We start from the raw sequence: 25,000 nt of genomic DNA, 5'->3' as shown, positions 1-25,000 counted from the left end.
CTCAGTGGGTTACTGTCTATGTGATAATTTGTGGGTACTTTGTTTTTCCCAAAGGGGATGACTATACATTTCTTGGCATTCAGTTTAAGGCCATGATTCCTGCACCAGTTGTCCGTTTCGATGAGGCCTTTCTGTAGGATGTATGTGTCAACTGGTTTATCGACTATGGCTCCTAGTTTGCAGTCATCTGCGAACTTTGTCAGCCACAACCCTCCCATGTTTGCTTTCACATCTGAGAAGTAAATGCTGAACAAGAGGGGTCCCAGGACAGAGCCCTGTGGGACACCACTTGTGACTGGCTTTGAGTCTTACATGGCTCCCGCAATTTTGACTTTATGGGTTCTGTTCTTTAGCCAGTTTGCAACCCATCTTGTGACATATGGATTTACATTTAAGCTGTTGAGCTTGTCTATGATACCTGAGTGGGGTATTGTCTCGAAAGCTTTAGCCAAGTCCAGGTAGGCTGTATGGACTGCTTTGCCCTCATCAATGGCTCTAGTGACTGTTTTGAAAAAGTCAACCCAGTTCAAAAGGCAGGATCTGCCCTTTACAAAGCCGAACTGGGTGGGATCAAGTGTCTGTAGGTCCCCAATGTCGCTGTTTATGAGTTCCATAATGATTCTTTCCATAGCTTTGCAGACCAGGCTGGTTAAGCTTATGGGGCGGTAGTTCCCAGGGTCTTTAGAGGTGCCTCCTTTGTGGAGTGGGACCACTGTTGCTGTACGCCAGTGTTCAGGTACATATCCTGTAGTAAGGCTAAGGTTAAATAGCATTTTTATATGCGGGTTTAGCTCCTCTTGGAGTTCACGTAGCACGCAACCGGGGATACCATCAGGTCCCATTGATGCTGTGTTTTTTGCTTTGCTGAGGGCAGCTCTCACCTGGACATCTGAGATGACAGGTAGGTTACATTCAGATGGGATAAGTATTTCTTCTTTTGGGGGTGAGGGAGGGGAGAAATTTGCACTGAACCTGTCTGCCAGAATGTTGGCAATATCTGTGGGTTCAGTGAATTTTTTGTCGTTGTGTACTAACTCTGAGCATATCTGAGGGTTTCCACCCAGGTTTCTAACATAACTGAAGAAGGCCTTGTGGTTATCTTTAGTGTCCTTGGCGATTTTTCTCTCAAAGTTTGCCTTGAATGTTTTTATGAGAGAACGTAGCTTTCTACTAGTGCTGATCAGAGATGCCTTCCCTTTATGGGATTTTGCTCTGTCTTGCAGTAGCTTCCTTCTTTTGTTATAAAATTTGTTTATGGCTGGGGTCCACCAGACAGGATGCTTTCCCTTGGTGGAGAGGGTCTTGGTTTTATTTGGGATTGCATGATCCATGCATTCTTGGAGATGTCCGTAGAAAGCATTTGTAAAGGATTCAGCATTGTGGGATGTGGTTTCCACTGGCCCAGTGGGCTTAAAGGATACCATCTCAGTCTTAAGAAGTGTAAAGTCGGCTTTTGAGAAGTTTTTCACTGTAGTCTTTTGTGCTGGGGGTGGAGGTGGGATATGTATATCCAGGGTGATTAGTTTGTGGTCAGATCTCACTAGTGAGGGGAATATTTCCGGTGTGGAGCATTTTGTCCCCATGTTTGTGATGATCAGGTCTAGTATATTATCTCCCCTTGTGGGAGAGGTGACTAGCTGTTCCACTGCATTTGAGTTTATGAATTCCAGGAACCTTTGTGCTAGGATGTTAGGGCTAGAATAGTGCACCCAGTCTATGTTAGGGTAGTTGAAGTCTCCCAATATGATGGTATTTGGTGAGACATTCATATCCTCCAATGTCTTCAGGAAGGCTGAATGGGGTTCTTGAGATTGGGAGGGTGGTCTGTAACATGCAACCAGTTGTATAGCAGTTTTGTCTACGGTTAGTTGCACCTGGATGGTCTCTGATGCTTCATGAGTTGCCACTAACCTGGAGGTGTGGGTATCCTTGATGAATATGGACACTCCCCCTCCCTTTGTGGTTCGGCCTGTGTTTTGGGGCCGAAAAGCAGTGGGGTGCTCTCAGGAGCCTTGAACCAGGTTTCAGTTACTGTGCAAACATCAATGTTCTCCATACTGAGGAGTGCTTCGAGAGTCGGCATCTTGAGATTTAGACTTCTGACGTTGAGCAGCATTACCCTTAATTTTTTTCCATTTTTGTTTTCTAAGGAGCTGGGTTCGTCTTTTGAGCCTTGCCTAAAAAAGGCACTATGGGGGTGGCAAGAGCCTTAGCCAATATCCGGAAGCCCAGTGGTGACAGATGCAAGCCGTCCCTTGTGAAGCAGCATGGCTTGTCCAGCATGTCATCCCAAGCAGACAGACATTGGATCCCCCTAGAATGACACCAGTAATTGAGCCAATTATTAAAGCTGATCATCTTGTCTTTGTATTGTGGCATCATTCTTGGTGAGGGCAAGATGCTGCTCAGGGTCAGGGTCATAACAGCCTGGGCTACATAATCAGAGAGCTCCTTTATGTCTCTTTTCATGTAGTCCAGGGAGGTACGTCTCAGGTCATTCACGCCAGCATGGACAATGACTGAGTCATATTTGTACATGCTTTTGAGTGACCTGAGTGCGTGTGTTATGTGGCGGATATTTGCCACTGATAGGCAGCTCACCGTTACCCTCTCCTTGTTCAGCCTGGTAGGTGGAACGTCAGTGTGTCTGACTATAGAGTCACCTATCACTAGTGTATCAGGCATAGTGTTTGGCCTTAAGGGCTGTGATTGTTTGACACACTGATTTATTGAAGTATGTGTTGCATGTGTTATGTTTTGAGGTGGTGGATTTTTGGGTGTCTGCTTTGGGAGCCTCTGTTGTTTTGGTAAGTTTTTTATTAGAGCCTTCGAGTATGTCTTTGTGTTATTGTGTGTTTGATTTGCAGTTGGGGTAGGTCTATGTGTGACTGGGTTTGTTGTGTATGTGGTTACTTTCTCCTCCTGTCTGGTCTTGCCAGTCCTGAGTTGAGAGAGTTCAGCCTCCAGTTTGGCTATACAGTTGCATCTCTCACATGTATTTGTGTTTGTTGGGAAGAGGAGAGGGTTGTCTGTGTAAATGAGACAATTGTAGCACTGTCTCAAGATTCCCAGATTAACCAGCTGAACAGGAGAGGATGCTAGTAATCTACCACTCGACATGCTAGAATATTATAAGAGAGTGCTGTGCCTTTAAGGGAAATGGGTATTCACAGGGGTGGTAGGTGGAAGTAGTGCTTACTTTAGTTTGAGAGTGCTTACTTAGAAGAGAAGTTTTGAGAACAAGTGCTAGGCTTATAATATAGCGAGTAGACTGGTTATTCTAAGAGTAGAGCTTTCTAAGGGAAAATTTGAAGAGCAGACTTGGTGGAGCCAGAAAAAGTTTAACCTTGTTTAACTGGCGCTGCGCTATGTGCACAATCGCACAACGCCGCGCAAACACGGATTTTAAACAGGGAACTTCAAAAGAGCTAGAAATGGTCCAAAACAACCAATTACTACAACTCTTGTGCTGAGGTCACTCCTTCAGGTACAGATAGGCTGCTCAAGGTTCCCCACTCCAACTGTTGAGCAAAGAAACTTCCTTCTATCCAAGTAAGGTAATGGACAATGCAGGAAATACACCACAGCCCAGAATACAGCAAAGCCTGTAAACTGGTCTAAACTAGCCGAGGAGAGGTGGGAAAATAAGGATTATTTTTTGGGTTTTTTTTTTTGTTTTTCAGATAGAAAGCACACAGAAATGCAGAAAACAGTAATAAATCAGTTACACAGGCTAGCACACTTTAGTGGGCAGCCTCAACAGTTAAATTAAACAAATAAACAAACAAACTTTCAACCAATTTTCGACCAAATGTAACTTTAAGTGCAGATATTATATAATGCAGCAAATAGCTAAAAAACAGTTTAAGCTTGTTCAAAGTAAGTAAGAGAAGATATTTCAAGTAAAAAAAAACAGAAAAAAATACTTAAATCAGGAAAGTAGTTGCTTTTCTCAGTTCTCTGTAGCTAGGACCACTCTGCAGGACCATGTGGAGCTGTCTCTGAGTAGTATAGCAAGAAAAAAATGGTCAGAGGTGGATTTTAAACAGGGAACTTCAAAAGAGCTAGAAATGGTCCAAAACAACCAATTACTACAGCTCTTGTGCTGAGGTCACTCCTTCAGGGACAGATAGGCTGCTCAAGGCTCCCCACTTCCACTGGTGAGCAAAGAAACTTCCTTCTATCCAAGTAAGGTAATGGACAACACAGGAACTACCCCACATCCCAGAATACAGCAAAGCTTATAAACTGGTCTAAACTAGCCGAGGAGAGGCGGGAAAATAAGGATTATTTTTTTGTTTTTTTTGTTTTTCAGATCGAAAGCACACAGAAATGCGGAAAACAGTAATAAATCAGTTACACAGGCTAGCACACTTTAGTGGGCAGCCTCAACAGTTAAATTAAACAAACAAACAAACAAACTTTCGACCAATTTTTGACCAAATGTAACTTTAAGTGCAGATATTATATAATGTAGCAAACAGCAAAAAAAACAGTTTAAGCTTGTTCAAAGTAAGCAAGAGAAGGTATTTCAATTAAAAAAAAGCAAAAATACGTAAATCAGGAAAGTAGTCGCTTTTCTCAGTTCTCTGTAGCTAGGACCACTCTGCAGGACCACGTGGAGCTGTCTCTGAGTAGTATAGCCAGAAAAAAATGCTCAGAGGCGGATTTTAAACAGGGAACTTCAAAAGAGCTAGAAATTGTCCAAAACAACCAATTACTACAGCTCTTGTGCTGAGGTCACTCCTTCAGGGACTGATAGGCTGCTCAAGGCTCCCCGCTCCCACTGTTGAGCAAAGAAACATCCTTCTATCCAAGTAAGGTAATGGACAACACAGGAACTACACCACAGCCCAGAATACAGCAAAGCCTGTAAACTGGTCTAAACTAGTCGAGGAGAGGCGGGAAAATAAGGATTTATTTTTGTTTTTTTTGTTTTTCAGATCGAAAGCACACAGAAATGTGGAAAACAGTAATAAATCAGTTACACAGGCTAACACACTTTAGTGGGCAGCCTCAACAGTTAAATTAAACAAACAAACAAACAAACTTTCGACCAATTTTTGACCAAATGTAACTTTAAGTGCAGATATTATATAATGTAGCAAACAGCAAAAAAACAGTTTAAGCTTGTTCAAAGTAAGCAAGAGAAGGTATTTCAATTAAAAAAAAGCAAAAATACTTAAATCAGGAAAGTAGTCGCTTTTCTCAGTTCTCTGTAGCTAGGACCACTCTGCAGGACCACGTGGAGCTGTCTCTGAGTAGTATAGCCAGAAAAAAACGCTCAGAGGTGGATTTTAAACAGGGAACTTCAAAAGAGCTAGAAATGGTCCAAAACAACCAATTACTACAGCTCTTGTGCTGAGGTCACTCCTTCAGGGACAGATAGGCTGCTCAAGGCTCCCCGCTCCCACTGTTGAGCAAAGAAACATCCTTCTATCCAAGTAAGGTAATGGACAACACAGGAACTACACCACAGCCCAGAATACAGCAAAGCCTGTAAACTGGTCTAAACTAGTCGAGGAGAGGCGGGAAAATAAGGATTTATTTTTGTTTTTTTTGTTTTTCAGATAGAAAGCACACAGAAATGCAGAAAACAGTAATAAATCAGTTACAGAGGCTAGCACACTTTAGTGGGCAGCCTCAACAGTTAAATTAAACAAACAAACTTTCGACCAATTTTCGACCAAATGTAACTTTAAATGCAGATATTATATAATGCAGCAAACAGCTAAAAAAACAGTTTAAGCTTGTTCAAAGTAAGCAAGAGAAGGTATTTCAAGTACAAAAACAGCAAAAATACTTAAATCAGGAAAGTAGTTGCTTTTCTCAGTTCTCTGTAGCTAGGACCACTCTGCAGGACCATGTGGAGCTGTCTCTGAGTAGTATAGCAAGAAAAAAATGGTCAGAGGTGGATTTTAAACAGGGAACTTCAAAAGAGCTAGAAATGGTCCAAAACAACCAATTACTACAGCTCTTGTGCTGAGGTCACTCCTTCAGGGACAGATAGGCTGCTCAAGGCTCCCCACTTCCACTGGTGAGCAAATAAACTTCCTTCTATCCAAGTAAGGTAATGGACAACACAGGAACTACCCCACATCCCAGAATACAGCAAAGCTTATAAACTGGTCTAAACTAGCCGAGGAGAGGCGGGAAAATAAGGATTATTTTTTTGTTTTTTTTGTTTTTCAGATCGAAAGCACACAGAAATGTGGAAAACAGTAATAAATCAGTTACACAGGCTAACACACTTTAGTGGGCAGCCTCAACAGTTAAATTAAACAAACAAACAAACAAACTTTCGACCAATTTTTGACCAAATGTAACTTTAAGTGCAGATATTATATAATGTAGCAAACAGCAAAAAAACAGTTTAAGCTTGTTCAAAGTAAGCAAGAGAAGGTATTTCAATTAAAAAAAAGCAAAAATACTTAAATCAGGAAAGTAGTCGCTTTTCTCAGTTCTCTGTAGCTAGGACCACTCTGCAGGACCACGTGGAGCTGTCTCTGAGTAGTATAGCCAGAAAATACGCTCAGAGGCGGATTTTAAACAGGGAACTTCAAAAGAGCTAGAAATGGTCCAAAACAACCAATTACTACAGCTCTTGTGCTGAGGTCACTCCTTCAGGGACAGGTAGGCTGCTCAAGGCTCCCCGCTCCCACTGATGAGCAAAGAATCTTACTTCTCTCCAAGTAAGGTAATGGAGAACAAAGGAACTACACCAAAGCCCAGAATACAGCAAAGCCTGTAAACTGGTCTAAACTAGTCGAGTAGAGGCGGGAAAACAAGGATTTTTTCTTGTTTTTTTTTTGTTTTTCAGATAGAAATCACACAGAAATGCAGAAAACAGTAATAAATCAGTTACACAGGGTAGCACACTTTAGTGGGCAGCCTCAACAGTTAAATTAAACAAACAAACAAACTTTCGATGAACTTTCGACCAAATGTAACTTTAAGTGCAGATATTATATAATGCAGCAAACAGCTAAAAAACACTTTAAGCTTGTTCAAAGAAAGCAAGAGAAGGTAAAAGACAGCAAAAATACTTAAATCAGAAAAGTAGTCGCATTTCTCAGTTCTCTGTAACTAGGACCACTCTGCAGGACCACATGGATCTGTCTCTGAGTAGTATAGCCAGAAAAAAATGCTCAGAGGTGGATTTTAAACAGGGAACTTCATAAGAGCTAGACATGGTCCAAAACAGTCAATTACTACAGCTCTTGTGCTGAGGTCATTCCTTCAGGGACAGATAGGCTGCTCAAGGCTCCCCACTCCCACTGGTGTGCAAAGAAACTTCCTTCTATCCAAGTAAGGTAATGGACAACACAGGAACTACACCACAGCCCAGAATACAGCACAGCCTGTAAACTGGTCTAAACTAGTCGAGGAGAGGCGAGAAAATAAGGATTATTTTTTTTTTTTTTTGTTTTTCAGATAGAAAGCACACAGAAATGCAGAAAACAGTAATACATCAGTTACACAGGCTAGCACACTTTACTGGGCAGCCTCAACAGTTAAATTAAACAAACAAACAAACAAACAAACTTTCAACCAATATATATATATACATATATGTGTGTGTGTGTGTGTGTGTGTGTATATATATATATATATATATATATATATATATATATATATATATATATATATGTGTGTGTGTGTGTGTCTGTGTGTGTGTGTGTGTGTGTGTGTGTGTGTGTGTGTGTGTGTGTGTGTGTGTGTGTGTGTTTATATATATATATATATATATATATATATATATATATATATCTATATAAAATACATATATACATATATAGTATATATATATATATATATATATATATATATATATATATATATATATATATATATATCTGTATATGCATTTATGTTTTGTGTGTGTGTGTATGTGTATACATATATAAATATATATATATATATATATATATATATATATATATATATATATAGATATATATATATATATATATACATCCTCTTACATTCCAACACTCGAACTTGTGAGAGATGGACTTATATATCCAAACTGGAAGCCATGCATTCTCCAGCCAAGACCGGAATAGCTGGTCAAGAGGAGAAGGGCAACACTTGCACCACACCACATGGAACACATAGCCCTCCAGAACACTCACCAGCATAGGCTTCGCATAAAAACACAAACCACACACCCACCTTCATGGAGGCTCTCAATAATAATCTACAGAAACAGCAGAGACATCCAAGGCAGAAATGCACCCAACTACCACAATACAACACTAATGAAGAGACACATAAATCTCCTAAACAGTGTGCCTCTCAACCAAAGCCCCAAAGGCAAAAAAGCATGCCCAACACACTAGTCATAAGTGACTCGATAGTGAGGCACACTGATGTCCCACTCACTAGGATGAATAAGGAGTAAATAGTCAGCTGCCTGTCAGGTGCCAAGATTCGCCACATAACGCACGCACTCATGTCCCTCAACAACAGGTACAAATATGACTCTGTCATTGTACATGTGGGTGTGAATGACCTGAGACGTACCTCACTTTACTACATGAAAACAGACATGGAGGAGCTCTTGGGTTATGTAGCCCAGCCAGGTATGACTCTAGGCTTGAGCAACATCCTACCATCACCCAAAATGATACCACAGTACAAGCAGAAAATGACTGATTTCAACAATTGGCTAAGTTTCTGGTGTCATTATAAGGGGATCCGGTATCTGTCTGCCTGGGATGACATGACTGACAGACCTCGATGTTTTGCCAGAGAGGGCCTGCATCTGTCACCCCTGGCCTTCTGGATACGGGCCAAGACTCTTGCCACCCCTATAGTGACTTTTTTAGGTGGTGTTCCAAAGACCAAATTACCTCCGTAACAACTACAAACAAATGCAGTCTGAGAGTCATGCTGCTCAACAATAGAAGTCTAAATCTCAAAATGCACTCACTTGAAGCACTCCTCAAAATGGAAAACATCGACATTTGTGCTGTAACAGAGACCTGGTTCAAGGCAGCAGAATGCACCCCTGCAATACCAGGCTATAGTTCATTCCACACCTTTCAGCCAAAACTTGGACCAAAGTGCCAATGGCGGTGGTGTTTCCATATTCATAAAGGATGCGCCCACCTCCAGACTGGTAGCCCAACATAACACATCTGAGAAATTTCAGGTGCAGCTAATACTGTGTAAGACAGCAATTCAGATCCTAGCCTGCTATAGGTCTCCAACCATGTCCGAAGACTCACACTCCATGTTCCTAAGCTCTCTGGAGAATATTAGGGTCCAACCTAACACTCTCATACTGGGTGACTTCAACTACCCCTTCATTAACTGGGAAAACTACTGATGTACCAATGCACTTCCCAATGCTTTCTGGAATTCATTAATTCCAATGCTCTGGAACAGCTCGTTCTTACCCCCACTAGTGGTAGCAACATCCTTCACCTAGTCATTACTAACATGGGTGACCATTGCTCTACATTAATAGTTAACTCCTCCCTGGTTAGATCTGACCACAAACTAATCACCTTGGAGATCCACATCACTCTCACCCCCCCCCCCAAAGGTAACCGCCATGAAAAACTTCTCCAAAGCTAACTCTGAGCTCCTAAAATCAGAGGTGGCTAACTTCACGGCACCCATGCAAATTGAGAATAGTCACATGACCACTGAATCATACACCAATGCACTGTATGAACACGAACACAAATGCATGGATCTCGCCATACCCAATAAAACCAAGATGCTCTCCTCAAAAAAAAGGAAGCCAATCTGGTGGTCCCCTGCCATAAACAAACTCTACAACAGAAGGAGGAAACTGATGCGGAATAAGGCGAAGTCCCAAGACTGGAAAAATGCCCTTATTAGCCTCAACAAAAAGTTGAGATCCCTCATCAAATCCTCTAAAGCCAGCTACGAAAACAGAATTGCAGCAGATAGTAAAGACAACCATAAGGCCTTTTAAGGTTATGTAAAGAATCTCCACGGCAATACCCAGATTTGCAATGAGCTACTACAGAATGGTACCTCCTATACAGAGCCAACAGATATTGCCAATATAATGGCAAACAGATTCAGTGCTAACTTTACCCCCCCCCCCAAAAGACCATTCACAATGCCATTAGATCATCAGTATTATTCCTGCTGCACAGGTTAAAACAGCACTGTCCAAGGCCAAGAATACAGCTTCTATGGGACCTGACAATATACCTGGATGTGTTCTACATGACCTACAGAGTGAACTGGCACCTCAACTGTGTGCCCTATTCAATCACAGCCTCACCTCAGGCTTTGTCCATACCAAATAGTGCACTGCTACCATCATCCCTCTCCACAAAGGAGGAGCGACTAAAGACCCTGGGAATTATCGCCCAATTAGCCTGATGAGTCTGCTATGCAAAGCTATGGAATGCATCATCATGGACCTAATAAAGAAGGATATAGGGAATCTCCTTACTCTGGATCCTGAACAATTTTGTTTTTTGAAGGTAAAATCATGCCTGCTCAACTTGGCCAACTTCTTTGAGTCAGTCACCAGAGCTGTGGATGATGTCAAGGTGGTTCATACCACTTACCTTGATCTGGCCAAGGATTTGATACCATTCCCCACTCAGAAATCATAGAAAAACTCACTAAGCTAGTCATAAACCCCTATATCCCTGGGTGGGTTGCAAACTGGCTCACAGATAGAACCCACAGTGTGAAAGTAGCTAACTCCAAGTCAGACTGTCGACCAGTCACAAGTGGAGTCCCACAGGGTTTGGTCCTGGGTCCTCTCCTGTTTGGTATCTACTACTCTGAAGTCCAGGCCAACACAAAGGGACTCTGGTTGACAATGTTCGCAGATGATTGCAAGTTGGGAGCTACTATTAACTCCCCAAGTGATGTTGTCATCCTACAGAAAGGCCTCAGTGACACCAACGACTGGTGTCAGAATCATGGCCTTAAGCTCAATGCCAAAAAATGTGTCGTCATCCCCCTTGGGAAAAACCTGGTTCCCTTGAATTACCATATTGATGGTAGTCCACTGAACACAGAAGACATTATAAGAGATCTGGGAACACAGCTTGACAGCAACCTCTCTTTTGACCACAACATTGCCACTGTGGTCAGAAAGTCCTTCTATGTGGCACATCTCATTATTAAGGGTTTTGTATCCAGGAAGAAAGAGGTCATTGTCTCCCTCTACTCTTCCCTCATTAGGCCAATCATCAAGTACAATGCCCCATTTGCCCCATTTGACATGTACCTCACTAGACACCTGCAACAACTGGAGAGGTCGCAAAAGTACCTCACAAAGAGGATCCTAGGCCTTAAACATTTGTCCTATATGGACAGACTCAAAAAACTCCAACTATTCTCTGTCTCATATCACCTACTTAGAGGCGATCTCCACTTGACTTAGAAAGCCATGTCTAACCCAGCTCTGTTAGAAATGATACATCTAAAGTAATCCCAATCCCTCTGCACCACATGCTCCAGAGACCTCAACCTCATTACCACAATCAACAGAACATGAAGGACAGACAGGTTCATAACCCAGAGACTGCTCATGCTATGGAATAGACTTCCCATACATGTCAAGCAGAGCATCTCACTAGCCCTCTTCAAGTGAAATCTTGATGGGTGGTTGGGAAATAGAAAATTCACCCTGGGATCACTCCAGTGGCTCTACTTGACAGAGGCACTAGGAACTAAATTTGGGTGGCACAATGCTAGGGTAATCCTTTGGGCTAGGCTTGTAAAGGCTCCAGGGCCATTAGCCTAGTACACACCTATGAAACTATATATATATATATATATATATATATATATATATATATGTATAGATATATATGTGTGTGTGTGTATAATACATATATGAATATACATATATATATATATAGATATATATATATATATATATATATATATATATATATATATATATATATATATATATATATATATATATATATTGTTCCCCTTCATATGATCGAATTTCTTTAAACCCAAAAGTCATAAACTCGAAACCAGAATCTCGAATTTAGACAAACTTGAACATATGAAAAGGACACCTTTCAAATGTTTTCGCAGGGGGGGCTTCACCGCCGTGCACCCCCCACATGGGGGGGCTGTGTCCCCCACACCCCCCTACTTAAATATACGTACTCTGAGATTGCACTATAGTGAAGAAAAGGGAAATCTCCCATTACTTGCTATACATGTAAGCACAAAACAGAAGATTTTCCATTCCTCCGCTATAGTGTGGTCATGGAACATTCACATTTAAACTGCTAGGGTACAGGGGACTTGTCCCCCTGCAATAAGGTAAGTTAACTTTTTATGTTTTTATACCTGGGCCTCCCATTCACAATTTTGAGTGAATGGAAGTTTGAGATTCTGGTCTCAAGATTATGACTTTTGAGTTTCCATCCATTCGATCTTGTGAAGGGGAACCGTATATGGTTCCCCTTCACATGATCGAATTTCTCTAAACTCGAAAGTCATAAACTCGAAACCAGAATCTTGAATTTAGAGAAACTCAAACATATGAAAGGGACAAAAAAAAATTAACACAGAGAGCACTATAATGAAGGAAAGGGAAATCTCCCATTCCGCGCTATACGCGTAAGCGCAAAACGGAGGATTTTCCATTCCTCCACTATAGTGCGGTCATGGAACATTCACATTTAAACTGACTGCTAGGATACAGGGGACCTGCACCCCTGCAATAAGGTAAGTTAACTTTTTATTTTTTTAAACCTAAGGTTCCCATTCACAATTTCGAATGAATGGAAGTTCGAGATTCTGATCTTGAGATTATGAATATATATATTATTTTTTATTGACATACCGGGAAAGTCCACTGGGCCAATGACCCATTTTCAGTGGAGGCCCGGGGAGAAAAGCTCCATACAATCAAAGAAATTTTTACATAACATCAGCTTAACTTTTAAAGTCAAGAAAGTTTTTACACAATAAAACTGAAGTAGATATACAAGACAAATACATATTATAAGGTATACAATACAAGAAAATAAACAGTGTGTTAGATTTTTAGTAATTCTGTTTATATATTCTTATAAGTAAGAATACTGTTTAATCATGTCTGTTTAATCAGCCACAGAAATAAAGAAACCAAAAGAGATTGGATACTAAGACATATAGTGTAAATTGCAACTATATTAAGTTAGTAAAAGTATTTGTAGTGTATAGTGGCCAAAACATTTAAGGTATTTTTATTATATGACTACAAGAACAGACAAGGGTATTGAGATAGTGTTCTTTCAGTGCAAACTTAAATGGTTTTAAAGAGTCTACTTGAGTAAGAAAGAGAGAGGGAGCACATTTCAAAGTTTGGCAATGGTATGGGAATAGAGGCATTGTCCAGCTCTTTTGTTGGGTTTAGTTATGGTTAAAAGTTGTTTGTTAGAGGACCTGAGATGCCAAGTAGGGGTGTGTGTTTATATTATAGTTTGAAGGTATGGGCAGAAGTTTGTATTATTTAGTAGTTTGTGGGTGAGAGTAAGTTAATTTAGGTAATGAGGGAACTCAAACCAGTTTATAGATTTAATGGCCAGGCAATAATGTGTGTGAGTTAGCATGTTGGAGACAAATTTTGCTATTTTATAGTAGCATGATTGCAGTTTGTTCAGGAGTGATGTGTGTAGGTTAGTGAAAATGGGGCAACCATAGAGGAGGGAGGGTAGATGTAGGCTATTAGCTAGTTTCAACTTGGTAGACTTGACCAAATAGAGTTTATGCCTATAGAGTTTGCCAAGCTTAAAATTGTTCTTTTTGATTGAGTTGAGTATATGATTCTTAAAGGATAGTTTGTCATGAATTGTGATGCCAAGTACAATTTCAATTTCTATATTGTTTTGAGGGAATATGTTAAAGTCTAGAGGTAGAGGTTTGGCTGTGAAGAGTAAAAGTTTAGATTTTTTGGGATTAAGTAGCAGTTGAGCTTCATTAAGCCAAGATTCGATGGAAGTAAATGCATTTTATCTTAACTTTAGGAGATCTGAGATGTCATTAGAAGATGCAATTCTTGTCAAATTGTCTGCGTATTGAATGAGTGTACTTTGCATGTATGCTTTATGGGGATTATTAATAAATATGTTAAAAAGCAAGGGCCCAAGAACAGATGCTTGGGGAACAGCTGTGTTGTTGAGTAGGTAATTTGATTGTTTACTTTAGCATCTAACAGATGGTTTTCTGTTGTGCAGATAGTTATGCAACCAAGATAGTGTGTGTGGGGAGCAGTTTATGGTCTCATGTTGTAAAAGTAGTTTTGAGTGGGACACTGTATCAAAAGCTTTTGATAGGTCTGGTAGGATCACTGATATTAGTAGGCCTGCATCAAGAGCTTTGCATACAGTGTTGGTAAATGACAATAAGGTTTTATTGTGCTGTGTGCTGGCTGAAAACCATGTTGGGTGGGTGTGAGTAGGTTATTGTCTGTGAGATGTTTTAGCAATTGAGAATGAATACACTTTTCTAAAATTTTAGATAGAGGTGAAAGTATGGAGATGGGACGGTAGTTAGAGAGATCACTGGTGTTACCGCCTTTGTGAAGGGAAGCAATAATTGAGTTTTTCCATAGTTGTGGGACATATGATTCAGAGATTGATTGGTTAATGAGAATGCTAATTGGAAGAGCTATAGAATTTGCTTCAAGTTTTAGGTATTCATCTAGAAGGCCATCGGAAGAAGGAGAACATGGTTTTAGTTTTGAGAGCAGTTTGCAAACTAGAGAGGTGGGTACTGTTTGTAATGTAAATAGAGGAGTGGATGGGTTTTTGTTGGAATTGCAATTGATGTGGTGGGAGTGGTCAGAGAGTGTATTGTCATTTATGATGCTGATTATACTTTTGTTAGTTTGTAGAGAGAAATCATTAAGTTTTTGGTTAGCATCAATAAAATGAGAATTGAAGGCTTGGGCAATTTCTTGAGGGCCTTTGTCAGGAGATGGGAAGGGGTTGTGCTGAGTACCAGGATTTGGGAGAGAGGAAGGAGAGTTCCAGAACAATTTGGGGTTATTTTGTTGGGTAGTGAGTTTAGTGGGGAAATAGCTTTTTTATCATTGATGAATTACTTTTTGGCATTGTTACGCAGTTGTTTATATCTGAGTTCAAGTTGTGGTGTTCTACTTCTATGACATTCCTTTCAGGCTATACAGCCTCTAGTTAATAATCTGGATGATTTTCTTATGAAATTCCTGCTGGACACTACGAAAGAACACTTGATAGTGATGTAAAGAATATTACAAAGATGTGTGGGAATGTTAGGGTTTTTGAGGGTCAGCCAATATATAATTCTTGCAGGAAACTCAGTCAAGACTTGCTAAGTCTTGAGGAACAGCTGAAGGATAGGAAGAAAAAGATATTCCTCTGAGACTTGGCTGACTATGACAGGGGGGGACCCCTTCACCAACAGAAAATGATAAACATGTCCGTTTTTCACAACCCTATAGAAAAGACTCTAAGAGAAAATGTCCCAGATCCATACTTAAGAAAGTTTCAATGTCTAGCTATGACATCTCTGGGGAGGACTCATCTTCAGGTTTTGAGCCTGACAAATCTTGTTCCACAGGCTCTCCAATATCAAAGAGAAGCAATTCCAGTGGCCCTTTAGATCTGCACAAAGGTGGGGGGGGGGGCAGGAAACACAGATCAGGTAGACAATATGGAGGTCTTGTTAAAGATGTTTGTATGGAAACAATAAATCAAAATGTCTTGAATATTTCATCTTACTCCCTTTCACCCACAGAGATTAGTATCTTGAATAAGTTTTTTTTTTGTGTCTGAGGACAGCTTTGTGAACAGCCAAAAGGAACAAACAGTGCACAAAACACTAATAACCACGAAAAGCACTGTAATGAGAAAAGCAGTGCACCGGACAGCTCAGGAACAAATTGAAGGTTTATTAACATAAAACGTAACGAGTATAACAAACACGTTTCTCACCTAAAATACAGACTTCATCAGACAATTAATCACAATTCAACTCGTAATTTATATGAAATAAGATAAAACAATTAATTCAAACCACCCAATAGGGAAACTTACTCATGAATATTAAAAACCTACAATTTTCTGACATTAAAACACCATTTCTCTAAAAGAAAACAGTAAATATCTAATAATAGTAATTCATAATACATATTTGAGGAATGTGCATAATTCTGAATCAACTAATATGAACATGGATAAATAGATTGATTCCTGTATAATCTCTTGAAAACTGAAAATGAAAAAACTAAAAAACAGAAATAAACATAGCAACTTTTTTCAAGCAGTTATACAACAGCATCCTCTAGAGGTCTTCAGGAAAATAACTCCAAAATTAACAAAAATAAAATTAAATTCATGCTTCAAATAAAGCTTATAAATCTCCAATTGAGAGAACATCAAAAATCTTCCATAAAGTGGGTCTCTGTATCTTAGATAGTATCTTAATAAATATATATGTTAATAAATATGTATAAGATGAGAGCAGCTAGACTTTGAGAATATATATTAATTTAGTTTTTGAATGTACATCAACATACACACTCATTTTAATATTTATAGTTATATTTATTTAAGTACATATTTTTACATATATATCAAATCTTATACATTTTTTAACATTGTTTAATATTACTATCAAATATATTTATGTTAATTTGTATATATTGTTGATAATTTTATACATCATTACGTTTTATGTTAATAAACCTTCAATTTGTTCCTGAGCTGTCTGGTGCACCGCTTTTCTCATTACAGCTTTGTGAATGATGTTATAGCAATCTGTAGAAATCTTAATCTAAAGTTATTTTTTCAGGGAATAAATACTTCTGATGTTTGGGAAAAATTCAGATATCACAGGTCCACATTTATGCCACCAATGCACCACAACATCCTCATGTTTCAAAACTCCATTCTTAACGAATTGCATTTTTACTCCAGGGAGACTAGGGCTAGATCCAGTAATATCTCTAAGACTGATATGGAAGTAATTTCCAAACTAGCTAACAATCATCAACTGGTTATATTGATGGCTGACAAGGGAGGGGCGGTGGTTGTCCAAGATTGGACACAATGCAATACTGAAATGCTTAGGCAGCTCTCGGATGGCTTTTATTATTTATATCTAACACTTAATCTGAACCCCCTTTTCAAAACACAAATTGATGAATTTCCATCCCTAGCCAAGGAGGAGGGTATTATTACAGATACCATTATGCATCAACTCATGTTATCTGACCCTTGTAATCAATATATCTATTTTCTTCCCAAAATTCACAAGGACCCTCGGAACCCCCCCTGGTAGGCTATTGTTTCAGGAAGGGGTGCTCTAACAGAACTGTTGTCCCAATTTTTAACCAAACATCTTAAACCATTACTCAAATGGGTACGTTCCCAGCTATGGGACACGACAGAATTTCTCCAGGTCATTCTGAAATCCAGCTTGAGCCAGGTTGGTTACTTTGTACCTTGGATGTTACAGCATTATACATTAACATCCCCCACTGGGCTGGGATTGATGCTTTGGAGTATTGGCTGTATAAATCTGAGTTATACCAACCCGGTTTCAATACATTAGTCACTTGTCTTGCCGAGCATATCCTTATCAAGAATGTTTTTTTCTATCATGACAAATGTTACCTCCGGATTCAAGGTACGGCTATGGGGGCTTCATTTGCCCTGAGTTATGTCAATTTATTTATGGCTTATATTGAGGAGCAAATAATTTCTGACAGCTCACATAATTTGTTTCTGGAGGAGATTGATATCTGGAAAAGATATTTGGATGATTGCTAGATGGTATGGAGATCAGATGTGGACTACCTACAAGACTTTGTCAGCTACCTTAATGAGAACAAGTGGGGGATACACTTTATGGTAAACTATGATATGGATTGGATCACTTTCCTGGATGTTTTGGTGACCAGGGGTCATGACAATACCCTAATATCTGAGGTTTACTGGAAGTTCCCAGAGTATAACTCCCTTCTCCATCTCACCAGCTATCATCCTCCACATATCTGCAAAAATATCCCAAAATTTCAATTTATGAGAGTTAAACGCATATGTTCAGACAATAGTAGTTATCAGCACTTCAGAGATGACCTTACAATCAGATTCAAGAACAGAGGATACAAGGCGGGATATGTTATTCAGGCCAAGAACAGGATGGATACTATTGATAGAGACAGTCTTCTTCAGTATAAAGATAAGAGAGTTGATGGACAATCCATTATATGTTTTGTTACATCATATGGCAGGAACACTAGAGCACTTATGGATAGTGTTCAGCACCATTGGAACATCCTGTTGGCAGATAACAAACTCTCTGAACTCTTGGAAAACAGATGCCACTTCTCCTTCAGGAAGGGCAAAAATTTGGGCTCCTATTTTAGTCACTATAAACATGGGTCTTATCAAAAGAAGGAATATTTCCAGACTACACTTCTGGGGGATCAAGTCATTGGTTGTTTCCCCTGCGGTCATTGTATATATTGTTCTAGGGTCATGAAGACCAAGTCCTTTAGCAGCAAAAATACCAGCCAGGTTTATAACATCTCCTTTTTTGCCAATTGCCAAACAGATTGGGTGATATATTTAGCTACATGTAATTGTTCAGCTTTCCACATTGGTCAGACATCACGACTGGTCAAATTCAGGATTTCTGAGCACTTTTGTGATATTAAACATCAAAAAATTGTCAATGCCTTATACAAACACACTACAATACACAAAAATGCTATGCTTTTTTTTCAATTTTACTATTATTGATTGGATTTTGGGTATTACATCTAACAAGACAGGCTGGCATCAAATGCTGAATAGGAAAGAGAAAAACTGGATTATTAAGCTGGGGGTGTTTGCTCTTGGACTAAATGAGCACCTTTAATCAGTCACATGTTTATGCTGTTAAGAGTATTGACTATATAAGGAGTTTGTTTTATGCAAGATTTTCACACTGATGAAGGCTATGTGATTTACTAAGCCGAAACTGGTCTGTTCTCCTATAGTTCAATATATACTTTTAAGCAATATATATTAAATATTGTTTATTTGCCACAGTTTGCTGGTGTCATCATTTGCTTTTTATTCTACTTCTATGCCATTCCTTCCAGGCTTTATCCCTGGAGGTAAATAACAGTTTAGTTTGTTTAGTTAGCCATGGGGCATGGTTAGGCTTTACTCTTTTGGTATGTGTGGGGGAAAGACTGTCTAAAATATCTAAAAAGACTTTATTAAAGTAGTTGACTGTTTCATCCAGTGGTAGAAATTTGTTAGGGGACCAGTTGTGGGTTTCTAGAGACTCTAAGAATAGTTATTAATTGAAATGGGTAAGATTCCTAATTATTTTTAGACAATGCAGTTTGTCTATTTGAAGTTGAGTTTTATGGTTATAGGCAGGAAGATGGTCACTAAAGGTATTAGGTAGGTTCCCTGCCTTGGTGAATTTTTGAGGGTGTGAGACGAGTATCCAGTCTAGGGTTGATTATGTTTGTTTTTCTACCTTACGACTTGGGGTTATAGATGAGTTGAATAAACCTCTGCAAGTTAGTACTATTTACTGGGGAGTCAGAGATGTGAGTTTGCCAGTTTATATTTGTGTCACCAAGAATGATGGATTCATTTGATATATTGAGGGTGGTCCAGGATAGTAGATCTTCCAGAGTAGATATGTTTTGACCTGGGGGGAATATAGAGTACAGCAATACATAATTGGTTTCTGTTGTTGATGTGAAGGTTAACTAGTAATAATTCCATATTTCCAAATGTTGGTATAGGTTTATCATATGGTGTAACAGCTAAAGTATGATGGTAGATGAATGCGACACCTCCACCTTTTTTATGTAGCTGGTCATTTCTATGTATATTATATCCTGGAGGGATTATTTCAGTGTTAGCAATATGTGGCTGTAGCTAGGCTCTGTGAGTGCTACAATATCTGGGGAGAAGTGAGAGAGGCAGGAATGGAATTTGGTAGTTTTGTTACAGATACTATGTATATTAATTTTAGTGAAGCAGAGGCTCTTGGCATTAGAATAAAGGTTTTGGGCAGAATGGTTGATTGGTCCAGGGTTGGGATGAATGTTGTCACATAGACAGAGGGCCTCGTAGTGACATATAATAATGGAGAGATGTTGAGTAATGAAGAGAGGCCTATGGTTGGGGTTACAAATTAATTTTAGTTTGATTATGATGACAAAGGATCTAATTTTTGTAAAGTTGAATAAAGAGGGTGAGATGTTAGTGAAACTACTGGTATTAGTGTGTGGTGCAATGGGTGATTTGGAAAATGTTGAAGTTGGAAAGTGGAATATAGTATGTAGGGAGGTGGTGTGGGATAGGAAAAGAAGAATGGAGGTAAGGGAGATTAAGGTAGTACAAGGTTTTTATGTATAGTACATGTTATGAAAAAGTTGTAGTACCATAGTTAAAGAGAAGTATGAAGAAGATTCATGCAGTGAAAATATTAAGAAGGAAGATAATTAGGGTGGTGTGAATAGGAGGATATTGGTGTAGGTGTCTGGGTGATTTATTGGGGTTAGACAGGAAAGGGAAGAGCTTATGGAAGGTATAAATGTAATTGATGTGGGGTGGTGGGAATGGGGGTAGGGTAGGGGAGCAGAGTGAGCCTGAGCGGAGCGTGGGCGAACGGAGTGGGCAGAAATCTTGAGTCAGCTTGCTAGACCACAATAGAAACAATCAGTTAATGTGTGCCTCAAGACAGTGGAGCAGTTAAGAGTAGGCAGTTTCTAGAGGTAAGAAAAATGCATGTAATAACAACCTAACACATGCTGCATTATTAGTTCTGTATAGTTTTGCAGTTCTTGATATTAGCAGTTGCTAAAAAGATAGAAGAATGGAGGGAGAAAGTTCAGGGGAAAGGACAGGGGAGTCCAACACTATTTGATTGAGTTAGTGAGCATGCCACTAGTCAAATAAGCACCAAAGTGTTCCACTACAGAAACTTGCCTAGTACAGCAGGGAGATTAATGACACTAATAGTTTCCCCTGCAGGTGAGAAGAATGCTTGTATTTATTGCCATGAGGAAGCTGCCAAGGGATGGGAGATCCAATTAAGCAGGGTTAGTCAGGTGTGTTAACTGGCAAAATTGTGAAAAGCAGCTGAAAGAGGAACAAAATGTTAGGACAGGGGTATTATGAGTAATGTAGGACAGAACATATATGACAGCTAAGGAAGTATCTCAGCATAGTAATAGCAGAACTACACAGAGAGGATAGCAGACAGGGTTGTTAATAAAAAGGGCTTTAAGGGAGTGAAGCAACAACAAAGATGGGGGTTGAGAAAGGAAAGTAGGAGGCTCTAAGAGAAGGGAGATTTTATTTATTTATTTTACATTTGTTGACCAGGCTAGTCTAACTGGATACATGTCCATTTTCAGTAGAGGCCAGGGGAGAAAAGCTGCAACACACACACAATATAATAAAGAATGTTGCAACAGTACAAGCTTGACACAGCTGTTGTTAATAAAAGTACAATACTAATAGTGAGTATAATACAAACAGTAAAGGTAATGTACAAAAAGTTGTTTACTTTACTATATACATATATACATATATTTAAATTGCAATGTCATGGTTTATATGGATCATTAAGGAGAAATCAGTAGTTAGTACAGTAAAGCATAAGGTGAAGAGTATTTATAAGTATAAAGAAAAAATAAATATATATTAGTATGTCAGAAGTATCAGAAATGAGGCAGAAGCAGAACACAATATATACAGTAAATCATTTTACAAAATGCCATCAATAGACTTTGGTTACTGTAAGCCCTTTAAGGGAGTGTATACAAGTTTAAGAATAAAAATACAACAGCACCGTACTTATCAGTTAACTTAAGTAAAATTATCTCTACAAGCAAAGCAGCTTAAGTCGACATGAAGCAATAAGTAGAACACTGTATGGCAAGTAAAAACACTTTACATAATGCACTCTATAGCAACTGCACTATTCTCTTCAGTTAACATTTCTTCAGTACATTTGCTGTAACTAACAAAGTAGATATAAGAGAGACCAGCCCCAGAAATACTTGCATAGAAAGCAGTATATCAGTTATAGTAGTGCCCAGAAATAAATAAACAAATGAATAAATAAATAAATAAATAAATAAAAATAAATACATACAGGTAATGTCTTATACAGTGGTTGTGAAAATTGGAACTCGGGTTACAGTTGGATTTTAAAGAGCCTCACAACTGCAACTGAAAGAGGCAAACAATATGGCACAGTTTTATTTAAGCAGTTAGCACAGTAGCAACCAGAAAAAAAATAGTATCGGAAAACTTGGATGGAAAAACTATGTTGGTAGTATGCTCACTCATATCCTAAGCCTGGAAGATATCACCAACATTGGAAGAGTGCTGTGCAGCACAAAAATGTATAGCAAAACTCAACAGTTTAAAGCACACTGTAAAACACAGTATAACAAAAGCAGTGTACAGACAATACAAAGTACAAAATGATCTAACAATAACAACTTTACATGTAACACTTAAGTGGCATGCACACTTACTCAGGGAACAGAGGAAATTCCCTTCATAAGGATGAACTGTTTTAGAATGGTAGCAGTTGTTGACGGTGACTAAGTATCTTCAGAGAGGAAGTTGATCACAGGGGAGGGGCAGATGCAGTCTAAGTAGGAGGCAAAGGATGAAGGGAAATGTAGTGAAAATACAGCAGCAATGGGACACAAGCTATAAAGGAAAGGGGAAAGAGAGGTTGAGTAAACAGAAATGATCCCTGGAAACCTTGAGTCAGCTGGCCAGACGAGAGTAGAAACAATCAGTTAATGTGTGCGTCAAGACCGTGGAGCAATTAAGAGTAGGCAGCTCCTAGAGGTAAGAAAAAGGCATGTAATAGCAACGTAACACATGATGCATTATTAGTTCTGTATAGTTTTGCAGCTCTTGATATTAGCAGTTGCTAAAAAGAGAGAAGAATGGATGGAGAAAGTTCAGGAGAAGGATAGGGGAGTCCAGCACTATTTGATTGAGTTAGTGAGCATGCCACTAGACAAATAAGCACTAAAGTGTTTCATACAGAAAATTGCCTAGTACAGCAGGAAGATTAATGACACTAATAGTTTCCCTGCAGGTGAGAAGAATACTTGTATTTCTTGCCATGTGAAAGCTGCCAAGGGGTGGGAGATCTAGTTAAGCAGGGTTAGTCGGGTGTGCTCACTGGGAAAATTGCGAACAGCAGCTAGTACAGCTGGCAGATTAATGACACTAATAGGTTCCCTGCAGGTGAGAAGAATGCTTGCATTTCTTGCCACGAGGAAGCTGCCAAGGGGTGGGAAATCCAGTTAAGCAGGGTTAGTTGGGTGTTCTCACTGGAAAAATTTGCGAACAGTAGCTAGTACAGCAGGAAGATTAATGACACAAATAGTTTCCCCTGCAGGTGAGAAGAATACTTGTATTTCTTGTCACGAGGAAGCTGCCAAGGGTTGGGAGATCCAGTTAAGCTGGGTTAGTCAGATGTGGTCAATGGAAAAATTGCGAACAGTCGGGGAGCATAGGAAAGTCCCTTCATAAGGATGAAAAGGCTGTTATATATGTACACCTCAGTATTTATTGGTAATATATCTATATATTGTTGTATACATATATGTATCTCCCTACATATCTCTGATCTCTCTCTATGTATGTTTCTGTTTAGATATATATATTTATAGATACCTATCCTTCCTACTGGCACAGTATCTCTTCCCTATTGTAAACTGGCTGTAAAGAAGGGTATGTTTGAGAAAACATCCTAAAACCATGCAGCTGAGGTGGCTTACTGGTAATTTGCTGTGGTGTTCAGTGTCCTGGGTTAAAGACCTGTAAGGGCTGTTTATTTTGTTGCTAGGCAGAACAAGGACTGTTGGATACAGAGTGGTTAAGGCAGTTTTGAGTAGCTTTGAGTGTGTTTGCATGGGTTTGCATCATGGTAAGCAGTGCTAATGTATGGTTAAATAAATAGGTGCTTACACCATGTAGGCCTCACTTAAAAATGTGCAAATCTGCTTAGCATTTACATTTAAGTAATGCTTAAACCTACTAACCATAGCTCACCCCTGGTAACCTTTGGTCACATTCCAGTCTGATAAAATAGCAGGGTAATGACATATTTAATAAGTGCATTTAATTCCCTGTACATAACATGCTTCTATGTGCTGTCATTACAGTAGCAAGGGGTGTGAGTATACTGTATGGGACACCTGAGTATACATTGGTAGTACCACAATCTTTTCTCTTTGTATTTGTTTCATACATGGGTAGTATCCCAGGTTATATGCAGTCACACTTGCATGCAAAGCTGGACAATGAGTACTGACTATCTTGTTCTTGGAGTTTGAGCTGTATGTTTATATGTATCTACTAGTGGATATTGATCTGATATGTTGATAGTAACTGTAGACTACTATGTTTTTTAGACATGTCATTGAGGACTGCTGTCATGTAGTAATGGCGTACCTTTCAGTTTCAGATGTTTCTCTTTCAAAACATTCATCCTAATGCGCACCCTGCTGGCTATCTACTTTCCGTCTGTCCTCTGTACAGATCTGCCGATGTCAGGTATTGCTACGGCCATACCACTATGTAGGTGCCAACACTGTGTTGTACTGTGGGCTTGGACACTGCTGCTAGTTTCAACATATGCGACATTCCTTAATGTGGGCCTTGCCCCTTTTCCTTGTCTGTGTGAGGGGCATTACAGAGGCGGTGGCCTACAGATTCACATACAGTAGGTGGCAATACATCACAAGACAGGACATGTGGCAACAGCCAACCAACATGGGGGACGTATACCCAGATTTGTGAACAGATTCTATGTCATCAGTGCTGTTATACACATGGTGGATTGATAGATTGACAGGGTTTGTGTGGACATGCATGTACTTTGTGATGGCATGACTCACAGTGATATGTCTCTGATATACCTCTCCACTGGCACACTGTCCACAGACTGGCCACATGTCTGCCTGTTATGTTTTGTCTGTTTCCCAGACAGTTGG

The sequence above is a fragment of the Protopterus annectens genome, chromosome 2.part2 (assembly GCF_019279795.1).
Source record: "Protopterus annectens isolate FY-2018-M chromosome 2.part2, PAN1.0, whole genome shotgun sequence".
NCBI lineage: Eukaryota > Metazoa > Chordata > Ceratodontiformes > Protopteridae > Protopterus > Protopterus annectens.
Note: the sequence above shows the minus strand (reverse complement) of the source record.